This window comes from Gallus gallus, chromosome 6 (assembly GCF_016699485.2).
Source record: "Gallus gallus isolate bGalGal1 chromosome 6, bGalGal1.mat.broiler.GRCg7b, whole genome shotgun sequence".
In the NCBI taxonomy this organism is placed as follows: domain Eukaryota; kingdom Metazoa; phylum Chordata; class Aves; order Galliformes; family Phasianidae; genus Gallus; species Gallus gallus.
In genome coordinates this window covers 10,902,455-10,918,246 of record NC_052537.1, presented here as the reverse complement: position 1 = coordinate 10,918,246, position 15,792 = coordinate 10,902,455, and the positions used below count along the sequence as shown (strand labels likewise).

Here is a 15,792-nt window from a genome sequence, read left to right as displayed (position 1 = left end):
GAGCATTTGAGTTGCAGCTAAAACAGACATTAAAGCTATGGCATCTCTAACTTCCTCTGGAAGGGGAAGGAGATCTGAAATTGAAAACATAAAGTTAAAAAACCACCAGAGAAATGATCTTCCCCCTGTTTAAAAGTATGTCACTTTTCAATTATAACTCTGTAACGTGAACACAGTGCTTATTAAGCTGTGCTCATTCTGAATTGTTTCAACTGTTAAGCAAATAAGAGATTTGTTACAATCATGGGGTTTTAAAGACTTTCTGTCACACAGAGGCGAATTCCCCTGAGAAATGTAATTGAATGTACTCAAATACAGTCAGTTACAACAGTTGATAAAGACTTGCTCATCACCAAAGCTCTTTAAAAAAAACAGCTTTTAAGCTAACATTGTTGAATTCCTAAATGTGACAAAAGCTTGGTAATATCTTCTTAAACAAATGACACCTATTAGTTTCTGTGCCTTCTGCCTGGCACAAGCATGAGCATGGCAGTGGGACCTTATCAGAATGCAGGATGTGCACGGAAGAACTTCATTAGAAAAAGAAAAAACCCTAAAGACCAAACTGTACAGTCTTCCATACGGCTGCTGAAGGAACCCGTCCTCTCGTAACGCGGGGCAGCGCATCACTTCTTTAAAGTGCATCTACACATGCATATGTGTCTATGCTCACAATCAACTTGATCAGAAAAACCCCCACTTCTCTTCTCTTGCAGATGCAACAATCTCTTATGAATGTGGGTGTATTTTGATTGCCTGCCTCCTGTTATAACTACACAATACTATTCACTCATGTGCCGGAAAGAAGCAAAAATTTCCTTGGATGAACCAAACATGATTTCTTCCCTTGCTGTTCTGATGAAACAGTTTGCATAAGCAGAGTTTCTGTATCATTGATTTACAGGTTTTTGTTTTTATTCTTTTCTATTAAACAGAAAAACAAGAAGGTTAACTGTGAAATACCCTCCAATAAAAACTCATGGCAAATGTCTGATTGCAGTATAAAAGCCTGAACTGAAGCGGTTGCATACAGTTAGCAGTTCTCCAAACATCTTCTTTTCTTGCTGCCTGGATCACAGCCACAAGAACTCTGACAACTCTTGGCATTGGTTTGGGTCTGGAAACAGGTGAAAAAACTCACAGGTCTGTTTCCAGAAGAATAAATGCATCGCTTTCGACTGGCATATAAACCATCAGCTGAGTGGGGGGCTGATAATGCTGCATGTGAAGAAGAGTTCTTTCAACAGAGCACAAGATTATCAGGGTGCTTTTCAGGGAACTGAGTCCTTGGTTTTCACTGAAATTCAAAGGAAGGTGCAGGTAAAAACCCAAAGGGATGTCTGAGTTTTGCTGGAAAAATCACCAACAGGCTCAGGTCACTGCCAGCCTACCAGCTTGCTGTGCTGAGCTCTGAACTCCCACCACGTGTGCAGGCAGTGGGAAGCAGAGCAGCAACATGCAGCACTGCTGTGCCCACAGTGCCCCCACCCAAACTACCTGCACTGCTTTGCAAATGCCCTGCTGAACCCAGGTGGGTACTACATCAGCCTGGGCTCCATTTCACAACTGTATCGGGGCTACTGACACAATCACCGAAATGTGCATTTTATCTCCTAGATCCACATAGTTCTCCTTTTTTTTTTTCTCTAATTCTCTAATGTTCGGGAAACAGCCCGATGCTTCCAACAAGACTCTCATTCAGTGTCCCACTTTGGAAAGTAACATTTCCACTTCTGTAATATGCCTAATGTCAGGAACATCCTGAAATAGTTCAAACAACAGTAAAGACTTACAAAACCAGAACTTCGCCCAATTTTAGTTAAAAGGGGTGGAGGGAGGAAGTGGAGTATTCCTTCCTTTGGTGTTGTTTCCTGCTCTGTAAAGTATTAAAAGGCATTGCACAAGGACTGGTTTCTTTTTTCTTCTTCTTAAAAACAAGCAAGCAAACAAACAAAAAACCCCCAAACTCTGGGTGTTGCTAGCTAGAGAGCAAAGAAACAGCACTATTGCCACTGCATCTCTATCTTGGCTCAGCACTGATGGCACTACTGTGTATGGCAGGCTGGATTAAGCTGGGGGTTAGCAGTGGTAAAGTAAAACACGGACAACCTTCTCCAATTGAGACAGACAGCAACAGCACCACTTCAAATTCCAAGAGAAACAAAACTCTAAGGAAAAGCAAAATTCTCATTGTGCCTCAAACACTGTGTTGTACCTCAAACACCCCAACTGGACAAAGGTAGATATTATATGCCTTAGCTCATGGCATTGCACTGAGTTTCATGTCATGGCCACCCCATCCCCACTCCTAAGAAAGCTGTTGTTGGTGTTTTACACAGCTGTGCTCATTACAAGCACAGGGTTAGGATCAAATTGCAAAGAAATGTTTATCACGCTCCACGACACATACACTGCAAAAAGAAAGCTCTTCTATCTAGCTGATGAGAATAAACTGAGAGCCCAATGCACTTCAGCTGGCTTTTAAATCTTTGCTATCCCAGCACCCTGCTGAATTATGCCTTAATGGCCTTCTCGGCACCTTTCTTTTCTCACACCAGTGTGAATAAGCAACTTCTTATTTCTTCATTAGTTCTGAATTCAGTTTTTTTGGATCTGTAGACAGAAGGCTGCATGAATGGTTTTTCTTTTCACCCTTCTTACTTACTTTTGAGGAGATATCTACAGATTTCTCTGTCTCTCTCTCTTTTTTTTTTTTCCTTTGGATAACACCATGCTTGGAAGCTCTCAGGAAAAAAAAGCATTTCACATTAAAATCCAAACTGAACTTTTTATGGTCAGTGAATCCCAACCACCAAACTTTGTCCAAGCATGTCATCATGCATCACAGCCAAACACTGAAGTTATTTTAAGGCAACATATCACTGTGGAACAGCCACGGCCAATTTACAACGTTAGAAAGCACTTCCTAGGACAGTGAGTTGTGATCTCAAGGAAAATTCAGTCTAATGACAGCTTCACATTGCTCAAATCACAGTTAATTCTGCTTGTTGCTCTTCTACTTTACAAAATCTCATGATCTAATTAATGTATTGCAAACTGCTAATTAGTTCCTATGAATTCCAAATCTCCTCATCTAACCACCTGAACACTTAATGGCCCTTTTGCCTCCACCCTTAATGTAGGACTGTGTTGCTTGCATAAGTAAATGCTCACCATGGCAACAGCAATCTCATTAAGCAGACTTGATTGCTGTATTCTTTCTTCAGACTTTTAAAAAATTGTGGAGAACAAACTGATATACTACTGATATTAGACATATTTATTTGCCCAGCTCACCACGTTTGCTATTTATTGCACATTTGTTAAAGTCCTGCAGGTTTCAAGCAACAGTGAGCTCAATGTTTTGCCCAGTGACTTGTATGACTTTGTTTCCTGTTTTTAAATGGCCCTCATTCTCTAGGAGAAAATCACTTGCTAGAAGGCTTCCAGCTTGAGGATTGCTCAGAAGTAGTCTACCTTGAGTGAACTTGTGTTCCTTCCCCAAGGGCTGCCTGGAGCCATTTCAGTAATGTTTCCTGGAACCTCTTCCAAATTCCCAAGCAGATCCATGAGCATGAGGACCTGGGGATTTTGTTGGAGCTGATGAATGATACTCTTTTTCTTTATTCAATTAAATGGTTCCCCCCAAATATGCCTAAATCACTGAAGATGAGCTCTTCATTGCACTGGGGTCACAGAACAAAACCTACAAAAGCTTTATTGTAAAACTATCATTTAGCAAACATCAGAATGCTCCAGCTACGCTGGCACTGCTGAAGTTGTTGCATCTGTATGTTTCATTCTAATTTACTTTGAAAAAAGGTGACATATAAAGAGAAGGCGGGAGGAAGGGAATATTACATAAGATCCTACTGAAAAAGCGGGAGCAGGCAGGAAGCTTGTTTTTCCTTACAAAGCAAGAACGTGTGCGTACAAAGGGAGGTTTTCCCTCTGTTTGTTTATTCTGGCAGGCAGATGAAATTGTGGGAAGAGATCAGTGAAACTGAGTCCCACATAACCAACCCTGTCCCCAGACTATCCTGTACTAAATCTTCTTTTAATGTGACTTATACGCTAAGATTTTGCATCCTTGTTGTGAGTATCACTTTCAAAAGGAAAATCAATGTCTTGGATCCTGTGGGATATAAAAGTAGGCTCTGGGGTCATTCAGGACAGGTCACTCAGGTCACTTCTGCTCTCTGGGATTTGCACTGTGCCCTGGCAATCTGGAAACACCATGCAACATCACAAAGACTATTCTCGGGGTCGTCTCCTCCTTCAAGATGCTACATGGCACGGAAATAGGACTGCGCTTGCTGCCACTTCAATCAATCTCAACACCATCTGGAAGAGGTCTGCTTATCCTGAAGGACACAAATACTTGCTTTCTTCAAAAGGTTGCATAGGTATGTCCTACTAGTGGGTGACTGCAACAGGACACACTGCCGTGTGCTCACTGTCAATGGTTTAACCTGTCCACAGCTAACTGGAGAGTCATCCAAATGGTCTTCCATCTGGGACAGAAGAACGCCCAGATGTTTTGGGGCAGGTGATGCTCTGGTTGCACCCAAGAGGCACAGAATTCAAAGACAGGAAGAGAGAGGGAGAATAAAATGCTCAGCACTACCACTGGAGAATCTCCCATAAAAGGAACTACGGTATTCTGACATTTAACATAGCTGAAGGTCTGAAAAGAGGTTTAAAATAAAAGCACCACTCTTGCACTTAAAAACATAAAAAGAGTAATTCAATGAGTAGCAGAAGTGGCCGGAGGCATCTAGGAAACATACATCAAACATGGATGTGGAATAGGTCAGAAGGAAGCTGGTGGGGATGAACAGTGGGACAATATGGTATATTAAAAGCGAGACATCTTTCAAACATGAAGCAGCTTCAAACAAATCAAAAAAGAGAAAAGAAAAAGGAAAACAAATAATCAAACCCTGTCCGGTTAAAAGGGAAAACACCATAAGGCAGGCAAAAAAAAAAAGAAAGAAAAAAAAAAGCGTGAAGTTACAACTTCAAAAGCCTTGAAGACAAATAATAAATCCTCCTCAATCACAGCAACAGCAAGGAGCCTGACCATGGGCTGTAGGGTCTCCAGAGACTCGTGCTCTCCAAAGAGCACACTGAGAGGAACAAAGCTGTGTGAAGGAAAGCTCGGTGCACTTTTACCCCTGGGTTCAGCAAGGAAGATCTTGGGGACATCCTGCTGACTGTTTCCTCTTACCAGAGTAACCAGCACTAGTCCAAGTGCCAGGAGGGGATCCAAGCCCACTAAATGAACATGAACATATCCCCAGGCCCAGCTGGTGCTCACCCAGCGCTTCTGGATGAACTCAAGGCGAACTACGAGCTGTGGTTTGTAACCAGCTCTGCTCACCGAAGGATGGAAGTGTCTTTTTGATAGGATCCAGAGTGCTGTATACCACTGAGCCCAACATCTGTCCTAACAGAATGAGTTGACACATGAAAAAATTCAACTGCTTTGGGGAAGAGCCAACATGCTCCACAAGTCTACTGGAGTTCTTTGATGGCGTCCACATGCACACGGGCAGGAGAGGTCTGGTCGATAGAGTTGGCTTGGATTTCCAAAAGGCAACTGACAAGGTTTGAAAGGCTGTTAGAGAAATTAAGCCTCCGTGAGATGAGAAGAAAGGTCTTTGCACTGATTATAAAAAGGTTAAAAATAGGAAACAGTAGATAGGAATAAATGGTTGATTCTCCTAATGGAGGCTAACAGTGCTCAAATCTCTTCTATTCAACATCTTTATAGAGGATCTGTAAAGGGGAGGAATAAGTAGAACGACAACATGTCAAGGATAGTAAATCACTAAACCTAGCAAACAACAGCACAGTGTGAAAAAATACAAAAGAACTTAAAGACACTGAGGGACAAAGTATTAAATAAGCTTAAAATTCTGAAGAAACACGGCGATGAAAATCAGGAAAAAAAAATCCTAGTCTTACACATGCAACAGTGGGCTGATTTGGCCACATTTATTCCCCCTCCCGTCTCAAAAACTGTAGAGTAGAATTGGAAAAAGTACCAGGGAGTATAATTGTAAGGAGCACAGATCTAGATTGATTCCTGTTGCAGGAATAACTGCATTAGGGGTTTCCTCATGGGAAACAGGCAGCTCAGGAGACAAGAAAGGTCTTGAACTTGTGTGTGATGTGGGAAGTAAGTAGCTAAGAGGATTTAGGGGAAAAATTATTAAGGGCTTCTATATAGGTAGAAAGCAGCCATATGCAGGGAATCCTTGAGTCTCAAATCACTGGGGAATCATGGATCACCAATCAATAAGCATCTCATTGACTCTTTTTCTTTTTCCTAGGTATCTGCTGTTGAGCACAGAGACAGGATACAGTGTTAAGCAACATCTTTCATCTGACCAACACAGTGAGGCCATCTGTATATTGGCACTTCCAAAGTATCTGTATATAAATAGACAGGAATAAATTGAGGAACTCAAGGAGCCTTCTTGTAATGTATAAAAGCACTGAGTAAAATAGAGAGCTGTGCCTGGTGCCTGATCTGGATGTCTGTTTTTGTTCTACAAGGGGAGAAGAGATGAGCTGTTCAATCTTACAACTTGTCTTGACTCGATAAAAGGAAGTTTTTATCAGACAGTATTTAACATATGGTGGCTCACATAAGGAAAAAAGCATAGTTTTCACTTATTCACTGACGCAAATCCTATATTCACCACTTGAGAAAACTGCCAAGTGCTTTGTCAACATTTCAATATTATCATGTGCTAATTAGAGAAAAGAAAAAAAAAAGAAACCAAACAAACCACCCAAACTCCTAAGTTTCTCTACTGCAGATCATTCTGTGGCTCGAAAAGTGATGCAAGTTGTCTCATTTTGGGAATGTCAGGAAGCTGGAAGGATCAAAACTCCTCAGATCTTAGCAGTACAACAAGTCATTTGCTGTTGTTGTAATGAAGGAAAGTACTCCCTAACACACCTCCCAACTGCTCAGCTTATTTTGGAGAAGGGGTCAGGACATACCAAGAGGGGAACACGACTGGCATCGTGACTGTACACTGCGCTGCTGAAATGTCACTGGTTACACACAGTCTGCTTGGTTCAGTGCCCCAAAACTGGAAAATCAAATTCAGTAAAAGTAACGACGGATGTACCAGCACATGTGGGCAGGAGACTTGGAAAGGACTAAGGGTTTTGGCGGACAAATGCTGATAATAATTGACAGAGAACCAAAAGCAATGAGTCTGCTGGAAGCTTGTTAACATCCCCTTGTGGACTCCCACCCGTTTTCCATCCGGGACAACTTCTGAAAGGCACTTTCCCATACTTCCACTGGAGGGCAGGAATATCTCACTTATCCACCCGAGACCCATCAGCTCATTGGCACAGATCTCACTGCTTTCCCAGGAGGCAGTAAAAACATTTTGCAGAGTTGATCTGTAACGTTTGTAGCTAAGTTAGTGGAAACTATAATCAAGAGCAGAAGTAGTGTACACAGGAACAAATGGGATACACTCTCTTCCACTAAGGGAAAAGGGACACATTAAAGCTATTGGAAGGGTCATGGATAAAGCTGATTCCCTGGACAGAGTTCACTTGTTTCCAAAAGGCATCTCAGAAGATTGCCCAGCCAAGGTAATAAGGTACAGTCAGCTGCCAAGACATACAAGGGAAGATGTAATGGAGAAATAATTGCTGCAGGAATTGGAGGTCAGTCACCTGCCATCCTGCAGGGCACTGTGCTGGAATCTGATGGATTTCAAATTCATCTGGATAAAGGTTCAACAGCGAAGTGACGAGGTTTTCTGCTGACATTAAGCTATTCAGAAAAGTAGAAAAAAACAGGGTGAACCTGTTTAAAAAGACCTGGTGAGATTCAGCGATTTGACAATAAAATGTCAGATAAGCAAAACAGAGATGAACTTCTGTACATAGAAAAAATAACCTAAATTACACACATGATGAGCTCGGAGAGGATCAACCAGTCCCATGAAATGGGTCAGCAGTCAAGGATTGTCAAAAAGACAAACTGAATGTCAAGGATTACTGGTAAGGAGCAGAGAACAGCATGCCTGTGTGTGCAAACCAGCAGTCCTTAGTATCTGCACGCCCTTCTGGTTCACCCTGGTACAGGTACACTGTTGCTGAGAAATAGTAAGGTTGGTTAAAGGGAAAGACTTCTACATGAATAACGATTGACGAAGCCAGGACTCCTGTGCCTGAAAACTGTCTGCAAGGTGGCATTTTCAAGATTTACTTCACATTTGCAAGTATCTAAATGCTTAATATCTCAGCATTAACATCTGAGCAATATCCAGGTAATAGTGAGCACAGCCCGCTATTGGGATCACTTCTCCAAACTCAAGTTCCTAAGTTTTAAAAACAAATTCTTCTACAATTAAAACCAGAAATGACAAAATTGTCTTGCTGTTTTCTACAGTGGCCCTATGTTAGCCCCTAAAGTGCAGGCAAAATTTTTCCCAGTCTGTTTCTTTGTCTGCCAGTTACATTTCAGTCCATGAATGGGAGACAGTAGGATGGTGCCAGCTCCAGCTCTATCTTGGCTTTTCTCTATTGACTTCTGGTTCATTTGCTTAATCTCTCCACATCTGCTTCCTTATTTGTAAAATGAAGACCTGCTGGGAGACTTATTTAAGAAGGGATCATCTGTGGAATGTGTGGGATCAGCTCAAAAGCCCATTTAGCTCAGCGTGTGCTCTGGAGAACAACCATGAGGATGCTGAGGAGCAGGCAGGGCAAGCCTACAGTGCCAGTTCCTTGAATACTCAATGGTTTCACAGGAGCTACTATAGATGTGTTACATGAAGAAGCAGAGTTTTGACACCAAGATGATCCTTGGAGTCATCACCCTCAGAAGAAGTTCCAAAACAAGGGCTTCAGGAGCAGGAAACATAGCTTAGCATCTCACTGGGCCAAATAAGAAGAGGACTATGCCACCATTTGTATTATTTAATAAATACAAGGTTTTTTTTTCGTTTTTTTTTTCATTAAAGTCTTAAGTTTAACGAATCTTTGTGCCACAAAGACACTTCCTCCAATAGAAATCTAAGCAGCTGCAAAGGAATGACCCTCTTTATTCTGTGATACGATACAAAGATCAGATCAAAGCAAGCAATTTTCGTATTGCAAACACTTCTCCAATATCACCCACTGGTTACTTTATATACAAAATCTTTCATCCATTCCTGCTCTCAAAGAGGATCACACACTTTTTTAATTAGCTCTTTTTCTAGCTTTGTCAGCATCCTTAATAAACAACAAAGTTGTAACTGCTATTCACTAATAAGACGGAAAGACCCAATAGCACTTCCTTCTCCACATAATAAAAAGTACTACTTAGCCAAAAGGTAAATACTGACTCCTGGGGAGGAATTATGCAGACAAACGTGGTTTCTGATAAAGACTGTCTTCCTGCATTTCCTCTCCGCTAATGGCTATGCTGTCACTTGAAACTCCCAAAAGAGAGTTAATGCCTTCTTCTTTTCCTGGAATTAGCAGCAGTGGTTTTGAAATTAGCTTTCCTTGCCACGACATGGAATTGATAATGAATTAGAAAAAGGGCTGAACTCAGCTACATGCCCAACAAGCATAATTGTGAAATTTTTACCGTAAGGTGCTGCGGTGACAAACATCACCGACTCCTGATTAAAAACAGGCAGCCCAAAGAAGGTCAGAACTATTTGTAAGGGATACGCAGGTATTATGAATGTCTGCATCCAGCAGGACAAAATAATAATAATTAGAAAAAAGTTTTTTTTTTTTTTAAAAAAAACCAACCAAACAAACAAACAACCAAAACCAAAACAGATAACTGTTTCATTTTGTATATATATTTGCTAGTAGAGTGGGTTTCAGTCCTTTCTAGCCAAGACCTGCAAGAGCTTTCTTCACAGCAGTTGTGGTGTGGGGCTCCAAACTGGCAGAACATCTCATCTGGGTTTGCAGAGGGAGGAACAAGCCTGTTTACTGAAAAACCTGTTAAATGCTCTTTTCTGCCCTCATTTCCAGCCTGAAAGTGAGGTGCCGGTGCTGGGTGAGTGGCTGCAGAGGTGTGCTGCCCGGTGATGAGCAGCCACACTGAAACATGCAGCCCTCTACCCTTGCTGTGTATTTTCCTCCCCTGATATTTGCTTCCTGCTTAGCTGCTCTGATACTCTACCCTCCTCCTGTATCTCTCTTGATTTTTCTACCTGCTCTTTTTCCATTCAACTGCAGTGCAGGCTGCCCTCCCCAAAAGCAGAGAAATGTCAGCTAGAGATGCTCTTTTATGATACTAGGCATGTAGGACCTAAAAATCCTGCCTTTCTAACATCAGGTCTATAAACCACTCATTTTTATTTTTATTTTTAAATTGCAGAGGCAAAGGAAGTGGAGGCTTGGGTAAAAAAGATATTATTCCCTAATTAATTCCATGTCTTCATCCTGTTCGATTTATTCTTTGTTACTGCTGACACCGCTGGGCTATGGCTGTTTCAACCCATCCTTCCTGCCATTTTTCATCTAACCCTTAGTTTCTATAGCTGTTCCTTGCTATGGCCCAATGGAGGGGCAAGAGGCTTGTCAGAAATGCCTGCCTCCTTGAGGATGCTACACAATTTTGAGTAATTACCTTTTGTTCCTTATGGTTTCTGATAGTTTGGATACTCCCCAGGAGCAGGCACAGCTCCAGATGCAAGTCCCATGGTGGGAACCAAGAAGTTTAAGCACACCAGGAGAGATACATCTCTGTTGCCTCTCCCCCTCCTCAGGAAGGAGTAAGGAATCCCTGGGCTCCGGTGTCCCACGTTCGGATGTGCGCGGGAGTCAGGAGCAATGAGCCAGAGGGATTGTATTTCTCCACGAACCAAAAGGCTGAGAGCATCCAGTAGCTCAGATGAATGGGCAGCAGGCAGTAGGTAACACTTCTGAATTCAGGTCAGAGGTGTGAGATGATGGCAGCTTTCCTTCCCTGGCTCTTCCTGCGGGGGCTGCAGCAGAGATCCTGTGCCTATTGCAGTGGGCTGACCTCCCAGAGGCTGCCTATGATCTGAACCAGGAGGCCACGTCTTACTTCAGGAATTCTCACAAAGGGGCTAAATCTGGTGCCCGGGTCCTCAAACGCTATGACACAGTTAGCCTCTTTGCATGGCCACCTGTTCTTTGTTACTTCCAAAGCTATGATGCTACAAGCTGCTGGAGTGGGCTACGTCACTAGTAAACCTTTATGAAGTATTCAAAAAACAAAAATGAACAAAAAACCCAGAACACTGGGGAGGAGGTCCAAAGCTTTCAGTGAAGGTGAAGGAGACCACTTTTTGGAGATCTCTGCCCTGAGCCTCAGTTCTCTCCCACCATGTTGATGTGAAGCACCAGAAGGAGTGATGGAGAGCTGGTGGCCAAGGCAGCTACATCATGGCTTATCTCAACGAACATCACCAAACATAGATCCCTAAAATTACCTATTTACCAGAAGGGAAGATAATCTAGTTGCTGTATTCTTTATTCATGGTAGAGAGGACAAAAAGTCCTGACCATCATCTGAGGAAGTAACAGCAGAAATTATATAGATCTGCCCAGGAGAAGGGCTGGATGAAGCCTTTCTATTGTTGGAAAAGAAAAGTCAGTTGAAACTGCAAAGGCAAGTTCATGGCCAAAAGATAGCAACCATATTTACATATGTGGGTAAAACTGAAAAGAGATGCCTGAAAAGAGAAACAAACTTCATGGCATGGATAAAATATATGTGTAGATGCTGTGGTAAGAGGTGAAATGCTCACCCCTCCCTGTTCCAACGTTACATAAGAAGATCATTGTGAAATCACTTTACTGCAAAAGCAAAGCAACCAGGAAGCACAAGGAAAAGCAACTTCAAGGGAGGAAAAGGTATCTATCAGGAGCAGAGTCATCTCAGCATGACTGCCACGTCAACTGACCTTCAAAACAAGCACTTGTAAGAAAAAAATAGCCTAGCATTGATACCACTGTGCATCCCAGAGGGTGCCCTGCTTCAGCTGATTGTGGGAGGAACATCTCGTTATCTCTTTATAGGCGTTTCTCGATATTCAGCAACACAGCTGTGAAAATCCACCTCAATGTATAAGAATGTTGAAACAAACACATTACATAGTTCAGGACTGCTTCTAAGTCTTACTGATGCTAGCCCTACCAAGCTCAGTTTCAAAAGCCTTTTCCGTGTATACCTGTTTATGTGACCCTGCATATGAGCAAAGTTTGGCAAAGTCACTGTCTTTAAATCCAAATCTGTTGTAAAATGCACTCTTTTCTTTTTTTAATCATAGCATTATACAATTTGTATTCAAAACAATACGTCCACATTCATCCAAGGCAGTCTGAAATGCAAGCATCACCTAGGAAATTTGTATACACACTACACTGCTGTGAGGAATGTCCTGAGGAGGTTTTCCTAATTATTTCCTACTAATTACTAATTACTCCAGCTAATTATCTCAGCTAATCTACGTTACTCACCTTGATTCACCTGCAGATATTGACGCAGTGGATGCTAAATGATAAACAGCGATATATGAACTAGAAAATGTTTCCTTGCAAAATATATGGAATTACATGCTCATGTCATGCTTCCAACTCATGAGCTGTAAATAGTTTTACCAAACAGAGAGGTTCTTGTTGCTTATAGTGGAGAACCTGGCCCTGAAATTGCTGTAAAAACGGGCAATAAACACTGTTATCTCCTCATTAGAAAATGCAAACCTAACTTTCAGTTTTCAAACACAGATTTTCAAAGCAAAAACGCATAAAACAACACAAGCAAAATATTTCAGGAAAGAGGATCTTCTCCCCGTGCTTCCTCCACAAGGAAACTCAATTACCATCAACCTTCTTGTGTCTAACTTGCCTTGATCTTCCCATCCAAGTTTATTTGGCACTGTGCTTATTTGTGCCTGTTCTGTAATGCTGGCAATTCAGCATAGAAAAGGAGCTATGGTTTGAAGATTGCTCTTCAGTTCTTTATTCTCTACTGTCACATCAGCCTGGGTTCCCATAGAAACTGAGAGTAAAGAGTGAAAGTGTAAAATACAAATGAACAGGTCTAAGCTGACAGTGTTATGTTTTATTAGACGTATAAATATGAACAACAGGCACTGGGTATGAGTGCTCTTGTAACAGAAAAGCTAGATAATGCTCAGCCTATCAAGGACGTAAAAGGAATATAAATTGTAAAGACTGCAGTCAATGAGTGCTGACTATTAACAGGATGATAACTGCTTTCTAGAATCGAATCGCATTCTAGATGAGACCATTGTGGCCTTGGAACTCATTCACAGCATTCATTTGCAGAACAACCAAAATACTTGTGGGCCTGATCCTGAATTCCCTGGGCAAGCTAAGTCATTTCTGAATCTCACAGATTTCCCCTAGAGCTTAGCATTGCAAGAATGGAGCCACAAACACTCATTTCACAGATGTTCATCATGTTTTAAGTTGGATTTTATCATTTTAAATGAGTATCAGTGTATAGACTGACAGCTCCAACAGGGTAGGGTAGGTTCCGTGGAACAGATTTTGCAAAACCAGCTCAAAAATGATGCACAGCCAGAGGGAACCCCTCTACATTGGGTGATCCCAGTGGAACACAGAGCTCAAAGCACACCCAAAATGCCTCCCTGACATCAACCCCTGTGGTGACTTCCTGGCTTCCAAGCCATGTAAGCCGAGAGTCTAGCCCTGCTGGATCCACATGGAAGCAGCCCATGTGGCCCATCCAGGATACAGCTGTAACCATCTGCCTCGCCCAGCAGGCATTTTTCTAAACATGCTTTCAGGCACAAAAATAATAATAAAAAAAATTTGCTTCTGTATCCAAATACTCGGTTCCCTTTATGAATGCCTCTGCCTTGCCCCCCAAGCACCTCATCTTGCTGCCTCCTAAGGGTGATGGCTGGTCTGAGCCCCAGCAGAAGTAATTGCACCAGTCTCTACTAAAAATGTTCAGCTTCTAAGCACTTCACCCACTAAAAACTTCTGGGAAATTAGGAAAACTTTAAAATAGCTCAGGTGAGTAAGAATTCTTTCTTCTTTTTTTTTCTTTCCCCCCAGTCCAACATGTGACATCCAACAATCATTATGTTGAAAGGGGAATTCATTATTTGTAGCTCCTGTTGACTTCTTGAGTGATATGGCCCCTGGCACACCCAGAGCTCAGCCTTTTCATGTGAGTCTCCTCTATTAAAATGGCACAGGAGATGCTGCCCGTCAAACAAACATTTGAAATTTCTTCCCCACCCATGTTCAAAGCAATATGGCAAAATGCTTGAAGCCATACAAAGAGACTCACTATAAAAGGGCCCTTCACTCAGGGGACTCCTAACTCATCCAAAAGCGTCACCAACCTTTATGTAACACATTAGGAAAGTGAGGAAACAGGACTGCTTGCTTCCAGCCTTTAAACCTTGTATTTCTCTCTTGAAAAGTCTGAACATATTCTCCATTTCCAGGAGCTAGAGGTGTTGGATTTTCTGGACAATGATAAAAACCTGCCTGCTTTAAACAGAAAAGGCACAGAGAAACAAAGAAAAATACCTTAATTTTGCACTTTTTAAAAGTTCACCTAAAATAAGACTCTGGTTATTAAGAGTTTTATTTTAGTTGATTGGAAGGAAAGTGTAATCATATTTAATCTTAAGAGGACTTTGTGAAATGCTGAGCACAGTCCAGGGCCAGGGAGGCTGCTCCCGGTACTCAATCTTGGAGAACTTTCCCCTTTGCAGAGGCTGCAACAATAAAAGTGAAAGCAATTCTTTTTTTTAAATGTCAGCTTCATCATTTAGCAAGGGTACATTGAAAGCAGCAATAATTTCATACAGGACTTTCTTTCCTGAGCTGTGAACTTTGGAGCTTTATTTTCTTGTTTCAATGCTATCTTTCACAAGCAGGAGCTAATGCTTTTACTAAGCACATGCTCAGTGCTTAACAAACATCTTTATGGCCAAACCTGACCCAGATACAAAATCTAACGATTCAATTTTTGAAAACTTATTAAAACAGCTTATCTGTTAAGCAGTCAGGTTGGTAATGAGATCATAAAACATTTCTGAAATCTTGAAAAGATAAACTTAAGACCTTCATTTCCTTAAGTGTATGAAATCAGAAAGCATGCTAGAAAGCTGGGGAAATTTAAAGAGATGGCTCATTTTTCAAAGCATCCAAGTAACTAGCTTTTCTGCACAGCCAGCATCTGTTGGGACTGACTGGAAACTTTCCTACACGTTACAAGAGCCACAGCTGACTGCCAGCACATTGCTTATTACCAACTCCCCAAAGAAGCTCAAGTAATAAGAATATATACTTTGCCATCAAAGATGAATGATAGCGTTTCGGCACAGAAACTCACTCTAAATGAAATAAGGAACAGCTATCCATTAAAACCTTAGTGTGCAAGAAATGCACCTGTATTAGAAAGCATCTTCCTAAAGCATGACAGATTAGGCAACACACCAAGTGCAGCAAATCTCCTGATTTAATTTGAGCCTAGGGTCAGTACAAGGAGCTGAAAATGCACCTGCAGCTGTGCTGGGTTTGGGTGAAGGTACAGCACAGTCGTTTATAGGAGATAATCAGCAGCCAGGCAAATCTTCCTCACTTGGGAGCTGCAACTGCATATCCACAAATGCTTCCTGAGCACAATTTGTTGAGATTGTATCAGACTAATCCCTTGTTTTGCTATCAACAAATTGCATTGTTTGATGTGTTTAGCAGAGTGCCCTGAAAATCATACCTGGAAATGAAGCAGCAAAGCCTACGAGATATTAAAGGCAG

The 15,792-nt window shown here is 41.7% G+C and overlaps 1 protein-coding gene across 3 annotated transcripts in view; it reads right to left on the bottom strand.

Annotated features, from left to right (window-relative positions):
• Nucleotides 1-15,792, bottom strand: part of PRKG1 (protein kinase, cGMP-dependent, type I) — a 390,857-nt gene that overhangs the window by 37,820 nt on the left and 337,245 nt on the right. The window lies entirely within an intron of this gene.